Source organism: Magallana gigas, chromosome 5, assembly GCF_963853765.1.
Source record: "Magallana gigas chromosome 5, xbMagGiga1.1, whole genome shotgun sequence".
Classification (NCBI taxonomy): domain Eukaryota; kingdom Metazoa; phylum Mollusca; class Bivalvia; order Ostreida; family Ostreidae; genus Magallana; species Magallana gigas.
In genome coordinates, this window is record NC_088857.1 from 40,104,732 (window position 1) to 40,129,491 (window position 24,760).

General features: G+C 33.8%; 3 long non-coding RNA genes across 3 annotated transcripts; 1 reads left to right on the top strand and 2 right to left on the bottom strand.

The window, feature by feature from the left end:
• Positions 1-3,007: 3,007 nt before the first annotated feature.
• Positions 3,008-4,321, top strand: LOC117686192 (uncharacterized). Its single transcript, XR_010714280.1, has 3 exons — positions 3,008-3,195; positions 3,828-3,983; positions 4,183-4,321. It is a non-coding gene; the product is annotated as an uncharacterized lncRNA (long non-coding RNA).
• On the bottom strand, positions 4,181-5,819 carry LOC117687561 (uncharacterized). Its single transcript, XR_010714279.1, has 3 exons — positions 5,714-5,819; positions 5,308-5,530; positions 4,181-4,305 (listed from the first exon to the last, which is right to left on the bottom strand). It is a non-coding gene; the product is annotated as an uncharacterized lncRNA (long non-coding RNA).
• A 5-nt stretch (positions 5,820-5,824) lies between these two features.
• LOC136275789 (uncharacterized) lies at positions 5,825-7,687 on the bottom strand. The gene is made up of 3 exons (XR_010714281.1): positions 7,056-7,687; positions 6,018-6,459; positions 5,825-5,914 (listed from the first exon to the last, which is right to left on the bottom strand). It is a non-coding gene; the product is annotated as an uncharacterized lncRNA (long non-coding RNA).
• Positions 7,688-24,760: the final 17,073 nt, after the last annotated feature.

The following is a 24,760-nucleotide window of genomic DNA, read 5'->3' on the forward strand; positions in this document are numbered from 1 at the left end:
ATCGCATGCATCAGAGTAACTGCTTACTTTATTGAATTTTATCCGATTAGTTGTTTTTGTAGGATTCACTTTAAAAGAAGTTATTGTAAAATTAATTTAAATCTAGCTACTTTCAATTTTAACAAACCAGCCCGAAATAGCAAAAAAAACCGATTACGTACAGAGTGATTATGTTTAAAGAAAACTTAGAGTAATCGTAGATCGAAAACCAGGATTTTGAGTCCACAACTTGTCTTCAGATTATCTATTTGACATAAACATTTTGGTACCTAACAACACTTGTCGAAACAAATTGACTTACCCGCGAAATTAGTAAACCAAAACTATAGCCTTCAAACTTCAATGGCGAAACATTTTAAAACACAGTGTAATAAAAACATGTTAACACAACCAATAACAAATTTCTAATTTTTTGATCTTAATAAAAATGTTTTTAAAAAAAAATTGGTTTATCTGTACATGTATGTATTTAAATGTGTATTATAAAATGATCAACAAAAAAGTTATTTAAACCAGAGGTCTTCTGAGCTAATAATAACCAACCCCCTCCCCTGCTAATTTGCCAAAATGGCCTTGGGTCAAAATCATGACACACCCTCAGGTTAGGCAACCTTTACTTGAAGTAGAAACTTCCAATTTTTTTTTCAAAAGATATAGACCGAACACGAGTGCACAGTAGACATACGGACGAGGTAATTCCTATTTACATATACACCCTCCAAAACGTTTGTTTGTAGGAGGTATAATATCTATGTCAACCCCACTTCAACTACATTAGAATTCTCGTTCCATAAAAATTAAAATCATATTTACTGAGTATGCCCATACAGGTTTCAAAAAGCACGCATATATTATAATTTTAAACCGATTTTCATACTTTTAAAATGTCATTTTGTGGCCTAACAATTGAACGTTCTAGTAAAATAATGCAAGTCCGTAAAACCGTGGCCAGTATCTCTTATAGCATTTAAACAACGCAATTTTGTTGTGAATGAAATGGCTCAATAGTTAGAGCACAAGACGTTAGTTTTATAGAACGGCGGTTTTTTGGTTGTGGGTTCGATACCACCAAAGCTTAAGAATTTTTTTTTCTTGTCGGTTTTTGAAATATTTCAAAAGGAATATAGTAAAAAATTACCCCTTTGTTAACTTGTATTATAACATTTCAAATATATTTCATTGAAAAATGTTAAATTTGAAATTGTATTTTACGACTAAACCAAATGGGCAGTTGCGCCATCGTATTCCCCCATCTTCTTTTAATAATTTTTGTTCTAGCATGTTAAAATTAGAATTCATTTTGACTAATTGTTTATCCAGCTTTTTTAAAGGTTATAAGAAACATGTGCAATAATTCAACCAATATTTGCAAGTACAAAGAACTAAAAAATATGAAACATTGAATTCAGTCTTGAATGGGAATTTCGCATAACAAAGCAATATATTTGAGAAATTTCTTTTAACTTTCAAAAAATTTATACAAACTGTCGGTGTAGTCCCTCTGGTTTATGTTTTACACCAAGATCTTTATAGCGTGATTCATTGTTCCTCATTGCTTGCTGTGCACTCATAGTACGTTCGTTAGTAGTCAAAACATCACCTTCTAGAAGTGCCTTTTCAATGGTTTCATCAATATATTGCATAAAGTGCACTCTATGTATTATCCGAATCATTCCATCCAAAGATATTTCAATCTCGTCAAGTAAGTCGTCAAAATAGTAAACACAGATTCCTGAGAAGTTTTTGTTTCTTAATATGTGGGTGTGGTATGTAAATTGGAGTACGTCCTTCAAACGGCTTGAGTTTTCCAATAAAATTTGACAAAATTGTGCCCGCATGAAATTGCAGATTTTATTTTAAAATCAAGAATTTCCATTTTGAACGGCAAAAACCCACATCTACTGATTGTATCAGCTACAGGCTTATCTGTAGAGAGCTCTTGTGCAGTTATTGTTTTTTGGGTAGCCAACAGGAAAAACTAATGCTAGGATTTTCTTTGTCCGTCTCTGAAGTCATGTTAGCAAAATAACAAGAATGTCAACATTGTCCTCCAGAGTTTCGATAAATATGCAGAGATTGTCTTTTCTTAATAATGTCACTACATTTTCTTAATTTCCTGTGGCTGAGAAAAGCAGAGACCCGGCCCCGCCGCCACCAAAAAATTACCGTTCTCAGCCTCAATTCTCAACTCAAGTGCTGAGGACGTCCTCAACTGAAAAATTTCTCAACTCGCCGCCACCAACTACATTGAGTATGTACTCAGTAGAGTAGGATTTTTTAAGTTCTCAACCCTACTGAGTATATACTCAGCTGATTTTTTTTTCATTGATTTAAGCGGTTTTGTGAAATGCAAATGGAAACAAAATATACATGGTATTGTAATTGTTACGTATTAAATGAATATTATCGTCTGCTTTGTTTATTTCTAAAATGATAAAGCTTGTGGAAATTCAAACGTCAAAAGAAACGAGTTTTAATAAGAAAAGGGGCACCAATTGGACCCCAGAAGAGGAGATACTTCTAATTGAAGAAGTATTAAAGTATGAGGAAACTCTTTTCGGCAAAATGAAGGGTTCGGGTAGTAAAGGGAAGAATGGTCAAGTGAAAGAGTCGACCTGGAGATCCATCGCCGAAACTCTGAATTTGTAAGAGCTTCTACCGTATGATATACCAGTAACAGTATTTAGTTTTCTCAATTTTAAAGGAAAACAATATCTAAATTCAACCTTACCGTTCTGTGTACTTGTTTCGGTGTCTAAATTAAAGTAATCTCCCCTGATTTAAGCAAAGGTGACGTGTCATGTCGACTCATGACCTTCTGAAATCGGACTTTTCGAACCATATATTTACAATATAAATCTATTTTGTGTACGTTTATGATCATAGTATGGAAAATATACATGCTTTGGAAAACGTTTTAATGATATACTGTCTTCTGTAATCGTAACTCGAGCACTGGAAGTTCATTTAAATAAATATGTGCATGTTTATGAAAAAATCATACATGCTAAATACAATATATTTACAACAACTTCCAGTGCCTGTGGCCCATATATACGGAACTTACTGAATGGTATAACAAGTCTTTGCGTTTAAATTTTTTTTATGCAAAATTGACTTTTTAAATTAGAAATTACAAGAACGACAGGGACAATGAAACAATTAAAAAGAAGTTCAACAACATCAAACAGCGAGGTATAAAATCTGTTGATTAAAAGATGTTCTTTTGTTGTTCTTGCATGTTTTAGTTTATTCTGCTTATTGTAATTTTGTCACCGTTGACACGATTTCTATTTTTTATGTACTATATTTAAATTTAATTTTTTTGTAATGAAACAAACAACCAATATTAAAAATTAACCATTTGCTGTTAAAATTATCTTCGGTAAGAACTATTTAATTCTATTTTATTATGCATTCATAACAATATACATGTTCGCTAGCAAAGGGTTTTCGGTCTACTTTGGTGTATGGGGAAAGGAGTGGACCGAAAACCCTTGGCTAGCGAAGATGAACATTATATTTAGAGTGAAAAATTTATTCGTTTGAAATACTATTATTTAAAAATGTGAAAAGAAAATACAAGGGGTAATTACAACACTAACAAAATATATTTAATGTTTTTATACATACAAATAATAAAGTTAAATGTTAAAGTTTATTTTAAGAAGATGTAATTAAGTAGAGTTCAAAACAAAAATAAAATAACGAATTAAATATTCTTGTTAAAAACGAATTGATACAGGCATACAGAAAATTGACATGATGCGATCTTACTGTTCTTAATTGATAAGGGTTTTAAGAAATATATAAACTTATTGACGCAGGTAAAGAAAAAATCGATATGCTTAGAAGGCCTAAGACAGGAGGAGGTCCGGCCCCTCCTTCTTTAACAGCATCGGAGGACGCACTGATGCAAGCATTTGACGGACGGCCACAGATATGCGGTCTGGTGGACGGTATCGACACTGACGCCAATGACGGTAATATGAACAACAAACTTCCAATTTTAAAATCATTTCATTACTTCACATTTACTCACATTCATTTTTTTTTATAAATCACAGGTACTTATATTCAAACGAATATAAATAGGCATCGATTGAATTTCTTTTTATGATGAATATACATGTACAACTCACACAGGTAACTGAAAAACTAATTATAAAAATGTAAATCTAGAAACAACAGAAACATCAAAGGATGTGGAATCTATCACATTGGCTTCCGGAACAACATCGTCCACTTCGTCAACGTCTAAACCATCGGCCTCCACGTCGTCCTCTTTATCGGAGCGACCAACTGCTTCAAAAAAGTCAAAAAGAAAACAAATAAAGGATGTGTTGGAAGAAGAAGAGTTAGAAAATTTAAGATTGGATAACAAGAGAATTAAGGTCGAAATTGAAAAATTGATAATTGAAAAACAAAAACTAGAAGCAGAGAAAGAGCTTATTGAAATAAAGAAAGCATTTATGTATGGTTCGTCAGTTTGAGGAGCGATATCCTCATTCCATTGTATATACCAATACAAGTAATACATGCGTAAGTAATGAACTATAAATGTACATGACATACCAAAAGAAAAAAAAACATCACGTGAACCCTTGGCTAGCAAAGGTGTTATTAAGATATAGTATGTAATGACAACAACTGATTACGGCAAAGGAAACAATTTTTCCAATAATTAGATTAGTTGTGGATTTCCATATTGACTTTTTATCCGAGATACTTTATTTTATCGAAATACAGTACCATACTTTTGCTGGTTTAATTAAGACAAATTAAAGCAAAGATACTAGTATTTGAATTTGCATTACATGTCTTTAATTACTTTTTTCAGTATACTTGCCAAACAAATGGATACTGTTTATCTGAAATAGCGAGGAATTGTAAGATTAATAAGAAGCAATTATAAGCATATTGCTGTATTTTATTGACATTTTAATTTTCGCCGGTTTACGAACAATTTCAAACACTGTTTCATTTATTATGTTTGTGAACTAATCTTGTGCTTTGTTTTGCTAAATTAAATACAACGCTGTATAAATGTAAGAAACCACAGAATCTGTAAATGACTTCTTCATTAATAATACAGTCTCAACTTTTGATTGTTCTCTTTTAAGAAGAGGACAGGCATAGCCTACATTTGCCTGTCCACTTATCAAAAGAGAATAAACTCTTGACCTGTATGTAGTGTGCGAGTTGAGTCTAAACAGAGAGAGAGGGTTTAGAAACAATGAGAGAGAGAGAGAGAGAGCTATTATTTTACTTTTCTAAATATGCTAGGGTAACTATATCTAACTATACTTGTTCATACATCTGGAGCAGGACTGTTTACGTGAAATACGTATCCACGATGTGGTTTCTAATGTTGACACCATCACCAGCTACGATGATGTTCCTGTTTCCACCGCGAAGTTGTACTTGATCTAGATCTTGCGTAGAATCTACGATGTCACCCCTGTCTATACCAATATTGTGCAAGATTGCACAGGCAATGACATATTTTGTCGCTTGATTTGGATCTGTCCTGTTTAAAATTATTGACCACAATATTTATAATTCCGGTTATATGCCGTATTTTGTTGAAAATATGCATTAATTGCAAAGCATGATTAATATCAATTCATGAAATATATATTTAACAATATGAATTATTTATATGAAACAAAGATGCCTGTATTTGGATATCTAATTACAGACTTTCGTATACCTAAGCACTCCTTGAAGACAAGAAAATCTGCGTTTCAGAATTCCAAATGTCTGTTCCACCATCACCCTAGTTTTACACAGGGATGCATTAAACCTTTGCTGGGGGGGGGGGGGGGGGCAGTGGACGGGTTTAAGAAAGGTGTCATTAGGTACCTTTTACAAGGATAACCAGAATCTCCCAGAAGAAATCCACTATGAACGCCTGTTCGAATGACATATAAAATTATTAACTCATTCGTATAGCTTTTGAATTAACTATTCTGTATTTGCATGTATCTGAATTATATATTTTCTTAGCCTAATACCATTCTCAAACTGCTGACACAAAGCCGACTCCCGCCATATCCGACTATCGTGCACGCTACCGGGCCATTTTGCGCAAATACTTGTAATCTTATATTTGGCACGCACACGGCCTGCAAACAAAAACTAACATTGTTCAAAACAACATGTATTTCACTGTTATTCCTTCTTCATAGTGTACTAGTAATTTTTTATAAATTGACTCTACGCTTAATTTATATGAAAATAAAATCTCATTGTCATTGTAAACATAATTGCATGTACAATACATGTAACAACGGGAAAAGCTCGTATATGTAAAATATTTTTCACTGGGGGGGGGGGGGGTTACCTGTACATTCAATGAATGGAATCATTTACGGTTGACGTAATCTGGCTCATTCTGGCTTGGCGCAATGATTCTAATAAAAGTTCCGTCAACGCACCCCAGAACATTGGGGAATCCTACATGAGAAAAATTAAATAAAGTAAGACAGGTGTATGATTAAGGACCGATACACGTGATTAGAAATCCAAAAGATGGAAAATACTGATTTCTAAGGCATCTGTGAACCATTGTTTATTTTTTTCTTATCATGTATTTTATAAGTTAACTTAAAGAAAATAAATATTAAACAACAAACACATTTAGGCCTACATTGATTTAAAATTGACATCTTGAGCTTATGATTTTTTATACTTTATAATATTAATTTTTACATGTACTTATGCTAACTTGACTGCCGTTATAAAATAGTTGCTTTTTTTTTTTTAATATGAAAGAGGGGAGTGAGTATGAATGGGAATAAAATCACTAGTTTATAAAGAAGAACATTATTATTAGTGCTTGTAACTTCGTGACATGTACATGTATGTGTTTGATCTAATCTTGATAGATCTGTAGGAAATCAATCATTGATAGCAGTACTTTGATTTTCATTGAAGAGTTATCTGTTCATTGCCAGTTGTCTTTCGTTATTATCAAAAGAGAAAGTACACTTAAGACGAGCATTGGGGACGAACTATAATTGATTATATCTGTGAAAGGATGCATTTTATACCTGCTACTGCCAGAAATTGTTGTTTTATTTCCCTGGCGCAATTACCCGTTGGAAAAGTGATGGGGTTTTTCAACAGATTAGTAATTATGGAATCTGTAACAGAACGGCAACATCTTCCGGTTGTTGTCTCTGATACTCCAATGCTGTCCCCTACCAGTCTGTGGTATGCCCCCGTTGCCAGAAACCTAAGGCAAGTAAGTAGCTGTAGAGTGGGTGATAAGGCACAGTTCTTGACAGTGTTGTGTACAATTGATGGGGCAATAGAGTCCAAAATGTACTGAATGGTTGCGGGACGGAACCTACATCTGTCAAAAATTTCATTATCGGAATACTCTTCTAGCGGATTTAACCTGTCTCGGATGACTCTTCTTGAAATTTTAACCTCGTCTAACATTTGCCGACGTCGGCGTCGCATATGTCGTCTGTGGACAGCCATTTTTATTGCTTGAGTATTTACTTGAGATAGGTATCTAGCTATCTCAAATATTTTGAGTACGTACTCAAAATTTTTATTTGAGTACGTACTCAAATATTTGGTGGCGGTGATTTGAGGCTGAGAATAGGGAGTTGAGTATTTTCTCAGAGTTGAGGCTGAGTTTTGTACTCAACTATGTTTGGTGGCGGCGGGGCCCGTCCTCAGATGTTACCACGTATCCAATAATTATCAAGCTCTCTCAGCAGTTTCTTGTGAGGCAATATGTCAACTGCTTTTGAAAAATTCAAAATGATCATATCAGTTCGAATGATCAAGGAATTCATGACTAAGAGTGAGTAGCTGGGTTTCACAGCTTCTCTTAGCTATGAATCTATGCTGGCAGTCTACTAAAATTTGATGTTCATCTAAATGGTTAGAATTATTACTGACAGCAATATGTTCAAATAGTTTAAAAATACCACAGTGGTATGTCAATGAAACAGGTCTGCAATTTCTTGCCAAAAACTTCTTTCCTTTTTTAAATATAGGTATTACATTAGCTTGATGCCTGTCTGTAGGTACATCCCCTTGTGTAAGTGAAATGTTAAAAATGTGTGCCAAGCGTATAGCAAATTCTGTTGCATATTGTTGGAAAATGCGAGCAGATATTTGGTGTGGTCCGGTGGCTTTGCTAGGATCTTAATTGTGTAGTTATTTTCATATGTCATTTTCAGTGATGTGTCTTGTATTGATAGATAGTTGTCATTCAGTTGTGGTAACTGTTCGTGCTCATTTTCAGGTGCAAAAACTTAAGTTTCTATGTATATTGTTTGTTATGAATTTGTGTCATCAACAAGTATACCTTTAGCTCTTAAAGCTCTAAAAGGTGCTGCTTCCGAAATATTCTTTTTTGATACTGCTAATGTAATTCCAAAACTTTTTTCTGTTTTTGCGTTGTTTGTACATTTTCATCATAAAAACTAATATTTTCAAGATATGCCCAATATGCTCTGGTTGTTTCCTTTTGTAAGAGATATTTTAAATTTGTGTCTATATTTTTGGTATTTGAACTGTTTGTATGTTGTTTTAAAGTTTTAAAGAGAGCGTGGTTTTTTTCTAATAAGTGATTTTACTGTTTATATATGGCGGCAACTTTTTCAGGTCAACTGAGTAAAGCCAGGTAACATATTGCTATCCGTTTTCGTCCGTCCTCGTCCGTCAACAATTTTACATTTTTAATTTCTTAAAAACTTCAAGTCCAATTGGTTTCATTTTTGATGTGAGGCATTTCTATGGTAAGAGGAATCTAAATTGTAAAATTCATGGCTCTATCACCCCTGGGGCATCACAGGTGGGGCCAAATATGCAAAAAAAAAGCAGCCAAATTTTCAAAAAGCTTCTTCTCTACTCCCACACGTGAGGAAAAAACTGGTTGCATGGTTTTGATGTCCATGAAGCCCTCTATCAAAATTGTGAAATTCATGGCCCCTAGATCAGGGGTTCTGGCTCTGGGGTGGGGCCAATATAGCCATACAGTAAAAAGTATTGAATCTAAGAAAGTCTTCTTATATATATTTGTTACAAACTCAATGCATGCACATGGAGAAATGGTGTACATTTTACTAATTTGCATAGCGGCCATATTGTTATCACAATGGTGATTTTCAGTACAATACAGGGGCGGATACAGGATTTGTAGTTAGGGGGGTGTGGGGAAAATTATTAAGGCAGGGGGTGTGGGGGCCGCCTCGAGGCCCCCCGTGGGTCCAGGGCAAAGCCCTGGTGGGGCTTCAGGTGGCGAAGCCCCCGGAAGCTGCTGGGTTTTCGTGTATTTTAAAGGTAAAACCAGGCTCAAAATAGTGGTTTTTTTTTTTAGTTATATACACTTTTAAAAGATGAAATAAGCAATAAAAATAAACATTCATTTCTTTTAATCACCAGACTTCTGCCATCTTCTATTTTCCCTTCGTGCTTACTTCCTTTACACAAAAGCCTATAACATATATATAACAATTTGACACATATTGTTACTTATACCTAATACATGTTTTGGATTAAAAACAAAATATTTTAGGCATTTATGAACTCCCAAAATTAACGTTACAACATTCTAATGACGTTACGGTATCCGACCCCCTATTGGCCGTAAGAAATATCTGATGCATCAAATCTTCAGTATTCTTATATTAAAATAGTCTATTTACCTAGAAAAATTTGTAAAAAATATATATACAGTAATTAATTAATGATTGCACATAGACCATCTGGTTTTAAATGCAATTATATATTTACCTTCGACCAGCTTTTAAATATTCAGAAATTTTTGCTTGCATCGCAATAGGGAAATGACAGCGCAGTCTACACTTGAAACAAAACTGCTGGGATTTCCAGTCGATTCTTGGTCGAAGCCCCAAGTTCAGGGCCCTGGGGAATTTGATGCAGCCACCATAATGAAATGACCAACACTGCCTGTTTTAAACACAGTTTATAAATGGTTTGTTATCAGAACCTGTCAATATGCATTAGGATCAGATGTTTATAGATGTTTATAGAGCAGCAGAATTACATTCAGCATAGCACAGCTGGTGTATCAATGAGGTGTAACATTGAGTCAGGCATAATTATAAACTAGACACTTGTTGCAAAAGCAACAAAAAGGTCTTCCGTTTTGATATACATGTATCAATTTAACTGTAAGACATTGCTTCTCTTACATGCAAAAAAAAGTTGAAATGATAATTATTGTGAATGATATATCCAGACGTTACTTACATGTAAAACAACGAGAATGAAAAAGAAATCAATTTTTTAAGTACTTTCTGTGACGACCGGAAGTAACGCCGATCTAAACAAAAATGTTAACCATTTGTACAATCATAAGTCAATCTTTCCTCATAGTTTGGTTGTTCACGACTCTGCCAAATCTAAGATCTATTTGAAACAATATTTTTTGTCTCGGGACCGAAACGGACGAACGAAAGTGATTAATAAAAACAAAAGCTGGTATTTCTCGTACATTTGCTTAATGTACATCACTGTTTATCAGGCTAGATGAAATTCCAAGAAAGTCAGCTAAACTTGTTAAAAACAGGATTTGTTTGAACCCTTCCGGAAAGAACCGGAAGTGACAGTTGACAAAATTAAACCCGTTAAACACATCCCCAATCAAAATTCTATCAAACAATCTATGAAAGATTCGTGTCTCAATCACTTACAATGACGAAAATATTGCGGACATCAAATTTGTAAAAAGAAAAGCTACATAGAGATATTTGAGATATCTCACCGGAAGTAAAATTTATTTGCCAATTTAAAATTATATAGATGACATATGTAAGATTGTATACTGATATTTTCATTTTATGTAAAATGAATAAAACAAATTTTTGAAGTGCTTCCGGTGACGACCGGAAGCTACGCCGAACAAAACAAAATAGTGTAAACACATGTACATACATAGGTCTATCATCCCACAAAGTTTGATCGTTCAAGTCGTTACCGTTTTTGAGATCTCCAGGAATCAAGGTTTTTTGTCTCGGGACAGGAAACGGACAAACGGAAGTGCTCAATGTAAATTGTAATTAAATTTTTTTTTTGTACTTGCCCTTTCTACTTAATTGTTCATCGACTTCACTACAAATATCAAAGGAAAACAGTTAAACTGATAAACAGCTCGATTTGTTTGAACTCTTCCTGTGTGGACCGGAAGTGACGGAAGACAAAACGAAACCGGTTAAACACATCTTCAATCAAATGTCTATCATCCATGAAAGTTTTGTGCTTTGATCACTTATAGTTTCTGAGATCTCGTTTGTACAAATGTGTTTCAAAAAAGCTACCTGAGATATTTGAGATATCTCACCGGAAGAAGAATTTTTTTGTTGAGTTAACATCGCATAGACAATCTATGCATAGATTTATACTTATATATTTATTTTATGGAAAAAGAATTTTATGCGAAAAAGGAGTTATTTTTGAAGTGCTTCCGGTGACGACCGGAAGTTACGACGAACAAAACAAAATAGTGTGAACACATCTACTGCTATGGGTCTATCATCCCACAAAGTTTGGATGTTCAAGTCTTTACTGTTTTTGAGATCTCGTTGATACAAGCTTTTTCAACGCGGGACAGGAAACGGACAAACGGAAGTGCTCAATCTAAATTGTATTTAATATATCTTGTAAACTTGCCCTTTGTACTTCATTTCTCATCCAGCATACTACAAATATCAATGGAAATAAGTTCAACTGATAAACAGCTCGATTTGTTTGAACTCTTTCTGTGTGGATCGGAAGTGACGGAAGACAAAACGAAACCGGTTAAACACATCTTCAATCAAATGTCTATCATCCATGAAAGTTTTGTGCTTTGATCACTTATAGTTTCTGAAATCTCGTTTGTACAAAATGTGTTTTAAAAAAGCTACCTGAGATATTTGAGATATCTCACCGGAAGTCGAAATTTTTTGTTGAGTTAATATCGCATAGATAACCTATGCATAGATTTATACTTATATATTTATTTTATCGAAAATGAATTTATGCGAAAAAATAGTTATTTTTGAAGTGCTTCCGGTAACGACCGGAAGTTACGACAAACAAAACAAAATAGTTTAAACACATCTACAACTATAGGTATATCATCCCTCAAAGTTTGGAGGTTCAAGTCTTTATCGTTTCTGAGATCTCATTGTCCATAGCTTTTTGTCGCGGGACAGGAAACGGACGACAGGAAGTGAATTTTGAAAAAATAAAAAAAACACCTAGAGATAATATCATTTTCTATCAGTCCTGAATATTTCAAGAAAATCCATCCCGCCATCTCTGAGAAATCTTGTGGATAAAAAAAGGGAAAAAAAAATAATAATAACTAGACACGATCTCGTTGCGAGCAACGAGGAGGTCTTCCGTCCGATTTTTAGAATATGCGATGACCTTACTCTTGACCTTCATCAACGAAACGTAATCGGAAAAGGAGGCGGGATCTATGAGTAATGGGTGAAAGACTATTTATCCCTTTGGTGTCCCTTATTTGAGGGATCAGCTCCTTTTCATTCATTTTAGTCAAAAGGTATTTTTGTGTACCACTAATAAGTATTTAGAAATTGGTTACCGTTTTTGAGATATCTGGGAAAATCGTTTTGATATCCGGTCCTAAAACTCCTTTTAGGGTCCAGATAAAAACAATATATATGGTTGTACATTGTTAAGCTCAATATTTTGAGCATCTTTTGTTAAATATTGCTTTCCAAAGTTTTCCTCTATTTTGAGATATTAAACATCAAAGCTTTAGACCTCTGGTCCCTTAAAATCCCTAATTACGTAACATAAGTGTAAATGATTGCCATGTACAGGTACATAACATTAAAATGAACATAATTGCTTCTATAACGTATCACCAAATATTTAACAGTAAAAAGTTATCATTAATAGACTTAAGAGCCCCCGCAGCCCCTTATTAGAAGGGCCAGCACCTTTTTCATGATTTCAAATGAAAGCTATTGTCAATTCTAACACTTTTTGTTGAACAAGTAATTACAAATTTCGTACCGTTCTTGAGATATCTTGAGAGGGTCGTGTTAGGGGCCAACCCTGTATCTCCTTTTAGGGACCGCATAACAAAGAAATTATAGTTGATTATTGTTAAGCTCTATATTTTGAGCATCTTTTGTTAAATATTGCTTATCCAAATGTTTCTTCATTTTAAGATATTATGCATTAAAGTTTTGGACTTCTGGCCCCTTAAAAATTACTAATTACGTAACATAGGAGTTATTGATTGCCATGTATAGGTAAATAACCTTAGAATGAACATAATTGCTTCTATAACGCATCACAAAATATTTCACGGTAAAAAGTTATCATTAAAAGACTTCAGAGCTCCCTCAGCCCCTAATTTGAAGGGCCAGCCCCTTTTTCTTGATTTCAAATGAAAGCTTTTGTCAATTCTAACACATTTTGTTCAAAAAGTGTTTACAAATTATGTACTGTTCTCGAGATATCTTGAGAGGGTCGTTTTAGGGGCCGACCCTGTAACTCCTTTTAGGGACCGCATAACAAGGAAATTATGGTTTCAGGTTGTTAAGCTCTATATTTTGAGCATCTTTTGTTAAATATTGCTTATCCAAATGTTTCTTCATTTTGAGATATTGAGCATCAAAGTTTAGGACTTCTGGCCCCTTAAAATCCCTAATTACGTAACATAGAAGTAAATAATTGCCATGTATAGGTAAATAACCTACGAATAAACATAATTGCTTCTATAACGCATCACAAAATATTTCACGGTAAAAAGTTATCATTAAAATACTTTAGAGCCCCCTCAGCCTCTTATTTGAACGGCCAGCCCCTTTTTCATGATCTCAAATGAAAGCTCTTGATTTATTTAAGTCTTTTTGTTCTACATGTTTTAACAAAATGTTTTCATGAAAAGAGATATTCAAAGAAAACCAAGAAAAATCACGACGCCTTTTTTATCCTAATTTTCAAGCTCGGGCGAGCTTCGGCGCTCTTTGAGATAAAGATGATTAATGACCATTAGACACTATTTCAGTCTTTCGTCTATCAGCCCTGAAAAGTTCAACATCATATCTTAAATGGTAAAAGAGGAGTTCTCGTGACAAAATACCCCTATAAAAACCGATAAATCCATGATATCTCAAGACTGGAAGTGACGTCATAAACAAAAAAAAAATTCCAACAAGGTTCAGTTCAATACCTATCAGAACTGAAAATTTGACGTAAATCAGTTGAGCCGTTTCCGAGAAATCGCGTGCACAAAATCGGTAAGAAAAAAAAAATAATAATAACTAGACACGATCTCGTTGCGAGCAACGAGGAGGTCTTCCGTTCGATTTTTAGAATGAAATATGACATCAAAGACTTTGATTTTCGATAACAAAACATGTTATGGAAAAAGGAGTGAAGTACTAATGCTTTATTGTACCGCTTTTTATGTAAGTTCTCTTGCTTTTTTAAATACTTGCATTTCTTTCAATTAAGATAGAAATGATCAAACTTGTTTACCTCTGTTCCCTAAAAACCCTAATTGGGTAACGCAAGAGAAAATCATTATATTGTTAGGATATATAAACGTATTATACCTTATCTAGCCTTAATAACCTTTCACAAAATTGCTCTTATTAAAGGGCTATAGATAAAAGATTTTAGAGCTCTTTGATCCCCTAATTTAAGAGGCCAGTCCCTTTTCTTGATATCAAATGAAAAGATATTTAATTCTCACCACATTTTGTGTTTAGAAAATCGTTACCGTTCTGGAGATATATGAGAAAGAAGGTTTTAGGGGCCGATCCCTTATCTCCTTATAGGGGCCGTTTAACGAAATTTTGAAGGTTGAATATTGTTAAGAACATTGATTTGAACAACTTTTCTTCTGTATTGCATTTCAAAATATTTTTCCTTTCTGAGATATGGGTGATCGAAATTTTGGACTTTTGGCCCTTAAAAACCCTTAATTACGTAACACATAATACAATCGTTACATTGCTTGGATACATTACTGTGAGATAAACATATTTGCTTCTATAACCTTTCACAAAATATCTCTCAGTAAAGGGCTACAGATTAAAGACTTTAGAGCCCTTTGGTCCCCTAATTTGAGGGACCAGCCCCTTTTTCTTGATATCAAATAAAAGGTCATCAATTTTGAACACATTTTGTTCAACAAGTCTTTAGAAATTCGTTACCGTTTTGGAGATATATGAGAAAGAAGGTTTTAGGGGCCGGTCCCTTATCTTCTTTTAGGGGCCGTTTAACGAAATTTTGAGAGTTGAATATTGTTAAAAACGTCATTCTAAACGCTTTTTCTTTTACAGTGCTTATCAAAATATTTTTCATTAAGGAGATATAGATGATCAAAGTTTTGAACTTCTGACCCCTAAAAATCCCTAATTACGTAACATATGAGAAAGGCATTTTATTGTATGGGTACATAACAGTAAGATAAACAATTTTGCTTCTATAATTTATAACAAAATAACTCACAGTAAAGAGCTACAAATCAAAAACTTTAGACCCATTTGGGTCCCCAATTTTAGGGGCCAGCCCCTTTTTCTTGGTATTAAACGAAAGCTCTTATAAATATAAACATTTTTTGCTTTACAAAATTTAACAAAATATTTCTGAGAAAAGAGATAAACAAAGAAAACCACAAAAAATCATGACTTTTTTTAAATCTCTATTTTCGGGTCCAGGCGAGCTTTTAGGCTCTTTGAGCTACACATTGATGATTGCCTTTAGACATATCTTCAATCTTTCGTCTATCATCCCTGAAAATTTGAACTCAATATCTTTTACCGTTTAGGAGGAGTTCAATGGACAAGCAGACCCTCAAAAAATCACTAAATCGTCAATATCTCAGAAACGGAAATGACGTCATCAATATAAAAAATTTCCAATAAGGTTCAGATCAACTTCTATTAGATCTAAAAGTTTCATAAAAATCGACCAAGCCGTTTACGAGAACTCGCGTGCACAAAATTTGTAAGAAAAAAAAAGAAAAAAAACTAGACACGATCTCGTTGCGAGCAACGAGGAGGTCTTCCGTTCGATTTTTAGAATGAAATATGACATCATCGACTTTGATTTTCGACAGCAAACATGTTATGGAAAAGGAGTAGAGTACTAATGCTTTATTGTATTGTTTTTGTATAAGTTCTCTTGCTTTTTTAACCTAATCTGGCTTTAATAACCTTTCACAAAATGGATCTCATTATAGGGCTATAGATAAAAAATTTAGAGCTCTTTGATCCCCTAATTTAAGGGGCAAGTCCCTTTTTCTTGGATTCAAATGAAAGGACATTTAATTCTGAACACATTTTGTCAGCAAGTGTTTAGAAAATTTCTGGCCCCTATAAACCCTTAATTACGTAACACATGATAAAATCATTACATTGCTTGAATATATAACTATAAGATAAACACATTTGCTTCTATAATATTTCACAAAATATTTCTCAGTAAAGGGCTACAGATTAAAGACTTTAGAGCCCTTTGGTCCCCTTTTAGTAGGGGCCAGCCCCTTTTTCTTGATATGGAATGAAATGTCATTAAATTCTAAACAAATTTTGTTCAACACATGTTTAGTAATTCGTTACCGTTTTGGAGATAGATGAGAAAGAAGGTTTTAGGGGCCGGTCCCTTATCTCCTTTTAGGGGCCGTTCAACGAAATTTTGACGGTTGCAATTTGTTGAGAACATCATTTTGAACAACTTTTCTTTTATACTGCATTTCAAAATATTTTTCCTTTCTGAGATAAGGGTGATCAAAATTTTTGACTTCTGGCCCCTAAAAACCCTTAATTACGTAACACATGATAAAATCATTACATTGCTTGAATACAGAACTATAAGATAAACACATTTGCTTCTATAATTTATCACAAAATATCTCTCAGTAAAGAGCTACAGATTAAAGACTTTAGAGCCCTTTGGTCCCCTAATTTGAGGGTCCAGTCCCTTTTTCTTGATTTCAAATAAAAGGTCATTTAATTCTACACAAATTGTGTTCAACAAGTGTTTAGAATTTCGTTACCGTTTTGGAGATATATGAGAAAGAAGGTTTTAGGGGCCGGTCCCTTATCTTCTTTTAGGGGCCGTTCAACGAAATTTTGACGGTTGCAATTTGTTGAGAACATCATTTTGAACAACTTTTCTTATGTACTGCATTACAAAATATTTTTCCTTTGTGAGATATGGGTGATCAAATTTTTTGACTTTTGGCCCCTAAAAACCCTTAATTACGTAACACATGATTAAATCATTATATTGCTTGAATACAGAACTATAAGATAAACACAGTTGCTTCTATAATATTTCACAAAATATCTCTCAGTAAAGGGCTACAGATTAAAGATTTTAGAGCCCTTTGGTCCCCTAATTTGAGGGGCCAGCCCCTTTTTCTTGATTTCAAATAAAAGGTCATTTAATTCTACACAAATTTTGTTCAACAAGTGTTTAGAAATTCGTTTCCGTTTTGGAGATATATGAGAAAGAAGGTTTTAGGGGCCGGTCCCTTTTCTCCTTTTAGGGGCTGTTTAACGAAATTTTGGCTGTTGCATGTTGTAAAGTACATCATTTTGAACAACTTTTCTTATGTACTGCATTACAAAATATTTTTCCTTTGTGAGTTATGGGTGATCGAAATTTTTGACTTCTGGCCCCTAAAAACCCTTAATTACGTAACACATCATAAAATCATTACATTGCTTGAATACATAACTGTGAGATAAACATATTTGCTTCTATAATCTATTACAAAATATCCCTTGGTGAAGAGCTATGGGTAAAAGACTTTAGAGCCTTCTAGGTCCCTAATTTTAGGGGCCAGCCCTTTTTTCCTGATATCAGCCGAAAGGTCTTGTAAATATGAGCCTTTTTTACATACATGTTTTATTAAAATATTTTCCAGAAAAAAGATAAAGAGAGAAAAGCACAAAAATTTACGACGTTTTTTTAATATCAATTTTCGAGCCCTAGCGAGCTTTGGCGCCAGAAGTGCTAAACTTACAAAACAACAACCATGCAAAACTTCAATCTTTCCTTTACCAACCGTAGAAATTTGAGTTTAATATCTCTTATACTTTAGGAGAACGACAGAAGACAAAATACCCATATAAAAATTAGAAAAATCTCAATATCTCAAAAACGGATGTGACGTCATCAACACAAAAAAAATTTAATCAGGTTCAGACCAATATCTATCGTATCTGAAACTTTCATTGAGATCGGCCGAGCCGTTTCTGAGAAATCGCGTGCACAAAAATAGGAAGAAAAAAAATAATAATAAGAAGAAGAAGAATAGGGAAAAAGAAACAAAGCAATAACAATAAGGTCTTCCGTTTCCAACGGAAGACCTTAACTAGACACGATATCGTTGCGAGCAACGAGGAGGTCTTCCGTGCGATTTTTTGAAGGTTACATGACCTTGACTTTGATATTTGACCCTTTAACTCCTTATTGGGGCAACAACAAAAAATGGTTGAATTTTATTAGGAACATCATTCTCAGCATTTTATTCTATATTGATTTTCAAAATAATGTTTTTTAAAATATTTGTTCTGTTTGAGGTATGTTATCAAAGTTTTGGTACTTCTGGCCCCTTAAAACCCATTAAAACCCCTTAATACGGAACACATGATAAAATAATTATAATATGTTGTTAAATAAATGTGAGATAAACATTTTTGCTTCCTAAACATATAACAAAACATTTTTCAGTAAAGTGCTATGGAAGAAAGACTTTAGAGCCCTTTTGGTCCCCAAATTGAAGGGCCAGCCCCTTTTTCTTGGCATCATACGAAAGTTCTTTTGATATTAAACATATTTTGTTCAACAAGTGTTTAGAAATTCTTTGCCGTGTTTGAGCTATCTGGGATATGACGTTTTAGGGGCCGACCCCTAATCTCCTTATTGGGGCCAGATAACGAAACTTTTATGATTTAATATTGTTTAAAACATCATTCTAAACATCTTTTATTCTATATTGCTTTTCAAAATATTTGTCCTTTTTGAGATATATTCGATCAAAGTTTTGGACTTTTGGCCCCTTAAAACCCCTTATTACGTAACGCATAATAAAAAATTTATAATGTATTGTTTAATTAGTAAAAGATGAACATTTTTGCTTCTTAAACATATGACAAAATATTTCTCAGTAAAGTGCTATGGAAGACAGACTTTAGAGCCCTTTTGGCCCCTAAATTGAAGGGCCAGCCCCTTTTTCTTGGCATCATACGAAAGTTCTTTTGATATTAAACATATTTTGTACTACAAGTGTTTAGAAATTCTTTGCCGTTTTTGAGCTATCTGGGATATGATATTTAAGGGGCCGACCCCTAATCTCCTTATTGGGGCCAGATAACGAAACTTTTATGATTGAATATTGTTTAAAACATCATTCTAAGCATCTTTTATTCTATATTGCTTTTTAAAATATGTCCTTTTTGAGATATATTCGATCGAAATTTTGGACTTTTGGCCCCTTAAAACCCCTAATTACGTAACGCATAATAACATTTTTATAATGCATAGTTTTATTGGTGAAAGATGAACATTTTTGCTTCTTAAACATAATACAAAACATTTCTCAGTAAAGTGTTATAGAAGAAAGACTTTAGAGCCCTTTTGGCCCCTAAATTGAAGGGCCAGCCCCTTTTTCTTGGCATCATACGAAAGTTCTTTTGATATTAAACATATTTTGTTCAACAAGTGTTTAGAAATTCTTTGCCGTTTAAGAGTTATCTGGGAAAGGAAATTTTAGGGGTCGACCCCTAATCTCCTTATTGGGGCCAGATAACGAAACTTTTATGATTGAATATTGTTTAAAACATCATTCTAAGCATCTTTTATTCTATATTGCTTTTCAAAATATTTGTCCTTTTTGAGATATATTCGATCGAAGTTTTGGATTTTTGGCCCCTTAAAACCCCTAATTACGTAACGCATAATAAAAAAATTATAATGTATATTTTTATTAGTAAAAGATGAACATTTTTGCTTCTTAAACATATTACAAAATATTTCTCAGTAAAGTGCTATGGGAGAAAGACTTTAGAGCCCTTTTGGCGCCTTATTTAAGGGACCAGCCCCTTTTTCTTGTAATCAAACGAAAGATCCTGTAAATATAAATTTTATTTGCTCTATATGTTATGGTAAAATATTTTCAGGAAAGGAGATAAAGAACGAAAATCATTAAAAATTACGTCGTTTTTTTAAACTCGATTTTCGGGTCCAGGCGAGCTTCGACGCCTTTGAAGCCAGACAACCACAAATGCCTTTAAACACATCTACAATCTTTTGTCTACAATCCCTGAAAATTTAAATTCAATATCTTTTTTCGTTTAGGAGGAGATAGCAGGACAAAATGACCCTCTAAAAATCACTAAAACGTCAATATCTCCCGAACAGAAATGACGTCATTAAAATAAAAAATTATATATAAGGGCTTTATCAATATCTACAAGATCTGCAATTTTCACGAAAATCGGTCAAGTCGTTTTCAAAAAATCGCTTGTACAAAAAAGCGTAAGAAAAAAAAAAAATAATAAAAGGGAAAAAGAAACAAAGCAATAACAATAAGGTCTTCCGTTGGAAACGGAAGACCTTAATAATAATAATAGGGAAAAAGAAACAAAGCAAAAACAATAAGGTCTTCCGTTGGAAACGGAAGACCTTAATAATAGGGAAAAAGAAACCTAAGAAAAACAATAAGGTCTTCCGTTGGAAACGGAAGACCTTAATAATAAGAAACATTACAATCACTATAAGGTCTTCCGTTGGAAACGGAAGACCTTAATAAAGTGAAACACAAAATGCTAACTTTTCTATGTAAAATTTATCAAATCATCTACAGTCATGCATACTTTGAAATTTTTAGGGGGGGGGGGGGGCGTGCGCCCTCCACGCCCCCCTTAAATCCGCCAGTGCAATAGAATATATAGAAAAGGAATGAGAAAAATCATAAATATTAAAAAATTAATTATTTCGGAAATATTTTCTCCGCATTCGGTTTTCTCATTTACAACATCCGGGATCGGAATGTGCTTGTTTTGTTTACATTAAATATTGAGATGGCGGTTTCTTTTGAATCTGAAAAATCGAAGCGGGCGTTGTAAGAAGAAAGTGTGTTTTAGTGATGAAAGACGTCATGAAGGGATTTTGGAATTATTTTTAAAATACTTGCCATACATAGGTAAAGTAGTTCCTCATATATTTACAAAGTTTACATTGCAAACTAGTTGTGTCAGAAATCTTGACTCCAATTTAAAAAGTCTTGTCAGTTCCTTTTTACTATCAATTTTGCATTTTTCAAGACTTTCTCAGTAAGCTATCGGACTTGCAACTAGGCATTTAGGCTTTATATTGAATCATTAGGCATATTGCATATTTCTATTTAAGGATTTTCGTTATAAATTGAATGAGATTTTTCAGGTTATAATTCTATTCTATTTTAAGCCGATATTTTTAGGTGTTTATTTATTTATTTACTCATTTTAGCCGGTATAGTCTTATCTTTTAGATTATCTATAATGCTTGGATAGAGAGGCATTCAAAGTGAATTTGAGGCGTGAATCACTGATTGTGGTGACAAAAAACATACACAGATAATCTATTCATTGCCCCAACACATATTCTCATTCTTAAAAAAATTAAAGTTTTGACATAATCACACAAATTTCACACATAAAAGGTATGTAATTTTCATTCGTAAGGGAGACAATTTGAAGACATGAATATTAATGAGAGCAGTGTCACATGGCATTAAGCTCATGAATAAAGTGATTATGATGTCCATGAAGCCATCAACCATAACTGTGAAATGCATGACCCCTGTGTCAGGGGTTCAGGCTCTAGGATGGGGCCAATATCGCCATATAGTAAAAATGTATTAAAAAACTAAATGCATGATCATGATGTTCATGAATCCCTCAACCAAATTGTGAAATTCATGACCCCTGTGTCAGGGGTTCGGGCTCTAGGGTGGGGCCAACATGGCCATATAGTTTAATGTATTGAATCTTAGAAAATCTTCTCTACATCCATATATATATTTGTAATAAAATAAATGCATGATTATGATGTCAATGAAGCCCTCTACCAAAATTGTGAAATTCATTACTCTTGTGTCAGGGGTTCAGGCCTTAGGGTGGGGCCAATATGGCCATATAGTAAAACTGTATTAATCTTAGAAAATCTTCTCTACTCCCATATATATTTGTTAAAAACTAAATTCATGATTAAAATGCCCATGAATCCCTCAACCAAAATGGTGAAATTTATGACCCCTGTGTGAGGGGTTCGGTCTCTAGGGTGGGGCCAATATGGCCATATAGTATAAATGCATTGAACCTTAGAAAATCTTCTTTACTCCTACACATGTGGGCAAAAAACTGAATACTAGTACATGGTTATGATGTCCACTAACTCCTCTACCAAAATTGTGAAATTCATGGCCCCTTTGTCAGGGGTTCAGGACATGGGGGGGGGGGGGCGGGGGCAATATAGTGTTAATGCATATAATGTTTAAAAATCTTCTTCTCTATAGACCAATCCACACTTTACAAAAGTTATCTCCCTTGGCCAAAAGTTATGTCCCGTGGCCGCCATCTTTGGGAAAAAAGCCTTTGTAGTTTAGATGGTTGTAACTTTTTCATTAGACTTTAAAAAAACGTTTCCCTGTGAGTTTTAATTCCCCACACATCGAAGGAACGAATCAAATTCCAAGAGATTTCTTCAGAGGACTTTTTACCTTTTGACCTTTGGGTTGACCCCGCAAAGGGGAATAACTTTTGCAAAGTGTGGACTATTCTCACACATCTGTATGAAAAACTGACTTCATAATTATGTTAACCAGGAGGTCCTAAAACTTTAAATTTCTTGTCCCCTGGAGTATGGGTTTTGACTCTAGGGCAGGGCCAAAATGGATGTATAGGTGTTAATGCATATAAAGTTTAAAAACTATCTTTTCTCCCACACACCTGAGAGGAAAACTGAATTCATGATTTTGTAGACCAGATCTTTAAGTTTTTTTACCAAAATTATAGGTTAAATAGTTCTTTTTGAGATTTCAGGCAGGGAGGTGGTCGTCATTACAGATTTATTATTTTTCTACTCCAGAATGAAAACTAATTAAATGCATATATGACACTCCTCGACATGTTTGTGTATGGGTTATACGCTACTCAGGTGACCGTTAATGTCAATTGATCTCTTGTTTATTAAGGTCTTCCGTTTCCAACGGAAGACCTTATTGTTTTCGTTCTGTTTCTTTTTCTTCGCTATTTTTCTTTTTTTTCCAACAAATTTTGTGCACGCGATTTCTCAAAAATGACTCAACCGATTTTCATCAAACTTTCAGATATGATAGATACGGATCTAAACTTTATACGTAATTTTTTATTTTGATGACGTCATTTCCGTTTTTGATATATTGACGTTTTAGCGATTTTCAGAGGGTCGGCTTGTCCTGGGATCTTCTCCTTAACGATTGAAGATATTGAGTTCAAACTTTCAGGGATTGTAGTCGAAAGATTGTAGATGTGTCTTTAGGTATTCATTTTTGTCTGACTCAAAAGGCGCTGAAGCTCGCCTGGACCCGAAAATTGAGATTAAAAAAACGTCGTTATTTTTTCTGGTTTTCTTTGTTTATCTCTTTTCTGAAAAATATTTTGTTAAAACATGTAATGTAAAAAACGTTTGTATTTACATGACCTTTTCTTTGAAATCAAGAAAAAGGGGCTGGCTCCTCAAATAAGGGGTCAAAACGGCTCTAAAGTCTTTAATCTGTAGCTCTTTACTGAGAGATATTTTGTTAAATGTTATAGAAGCAGATATGTTTATCTCACAGTTATGTATCCACGCAATGTAATGATTTTGTCATGTATTACATAACTAGGGATTTTTAGGGGCCAAAAGTATAAAATTTTGATCACCCATATCTCAGAAAGGAAAAATATTTTGTAATGCAATACAGAAGAAAAGTTGTTCAAAATGATGTTCTTAACGATATGCAACCTTCAAAATTTCGTCGAACGGCCCCTATAAGGGAATAAGGGATCGGCCCCTAAAACCTTCTTTCTCATATATCTCCAGAATGCTAACGAATTTCTAAACACTTGTTGAACAAAATATGTATAGAATTAGATGACCTTTCATATGATATCAAGAAAAAGGGGCTGGCCCCTTAAATAAGGGAACCAAAGGGCTCTAAAGTCTTTTACATATATCCTTTTACTCAGGGATATTTTATGAAATGTTATAGAAGCAAATATGTTTATCTTACATTTATGTATCTAAGTAATGTAAGGATTTTATCATGTGTTATGTAATTAGGGGTTTTTAGGGGCCAAAAGTCCGAAAATTTGATCACCGATATCTCAGAAAGGAAAAATATTTTGAAATGCAGTATAGAAGAAAAGTTGTTCAAAATAATGTTCTTAACGAAATGCAACCTTCAAAATTTCGTCAAACGGCCCCTATAAGGGGATAAGGGATCGGCCCCTAAAACCTTCTTTCTCATATATCTCCAGAACATTAACGAATTTCTAAACACTTGTTGAATAAAATTGTTTAGAATAAAATGACCTTTCAAATGATATCAAGAAAAAGGGGCTGGCCCCTTAAATAAGGAGACCAAAGGGCTCTAAAGTCTTTTATCTGTAGCCATTTACTGAGAGATATTTTGTGAAATGTTTTAGAAGCAAATATGACCTTTCATATGATATCAAGAAAAAGGGGCTGGCCCCTTAAATAAGGGAACCAAAGGGCTCTA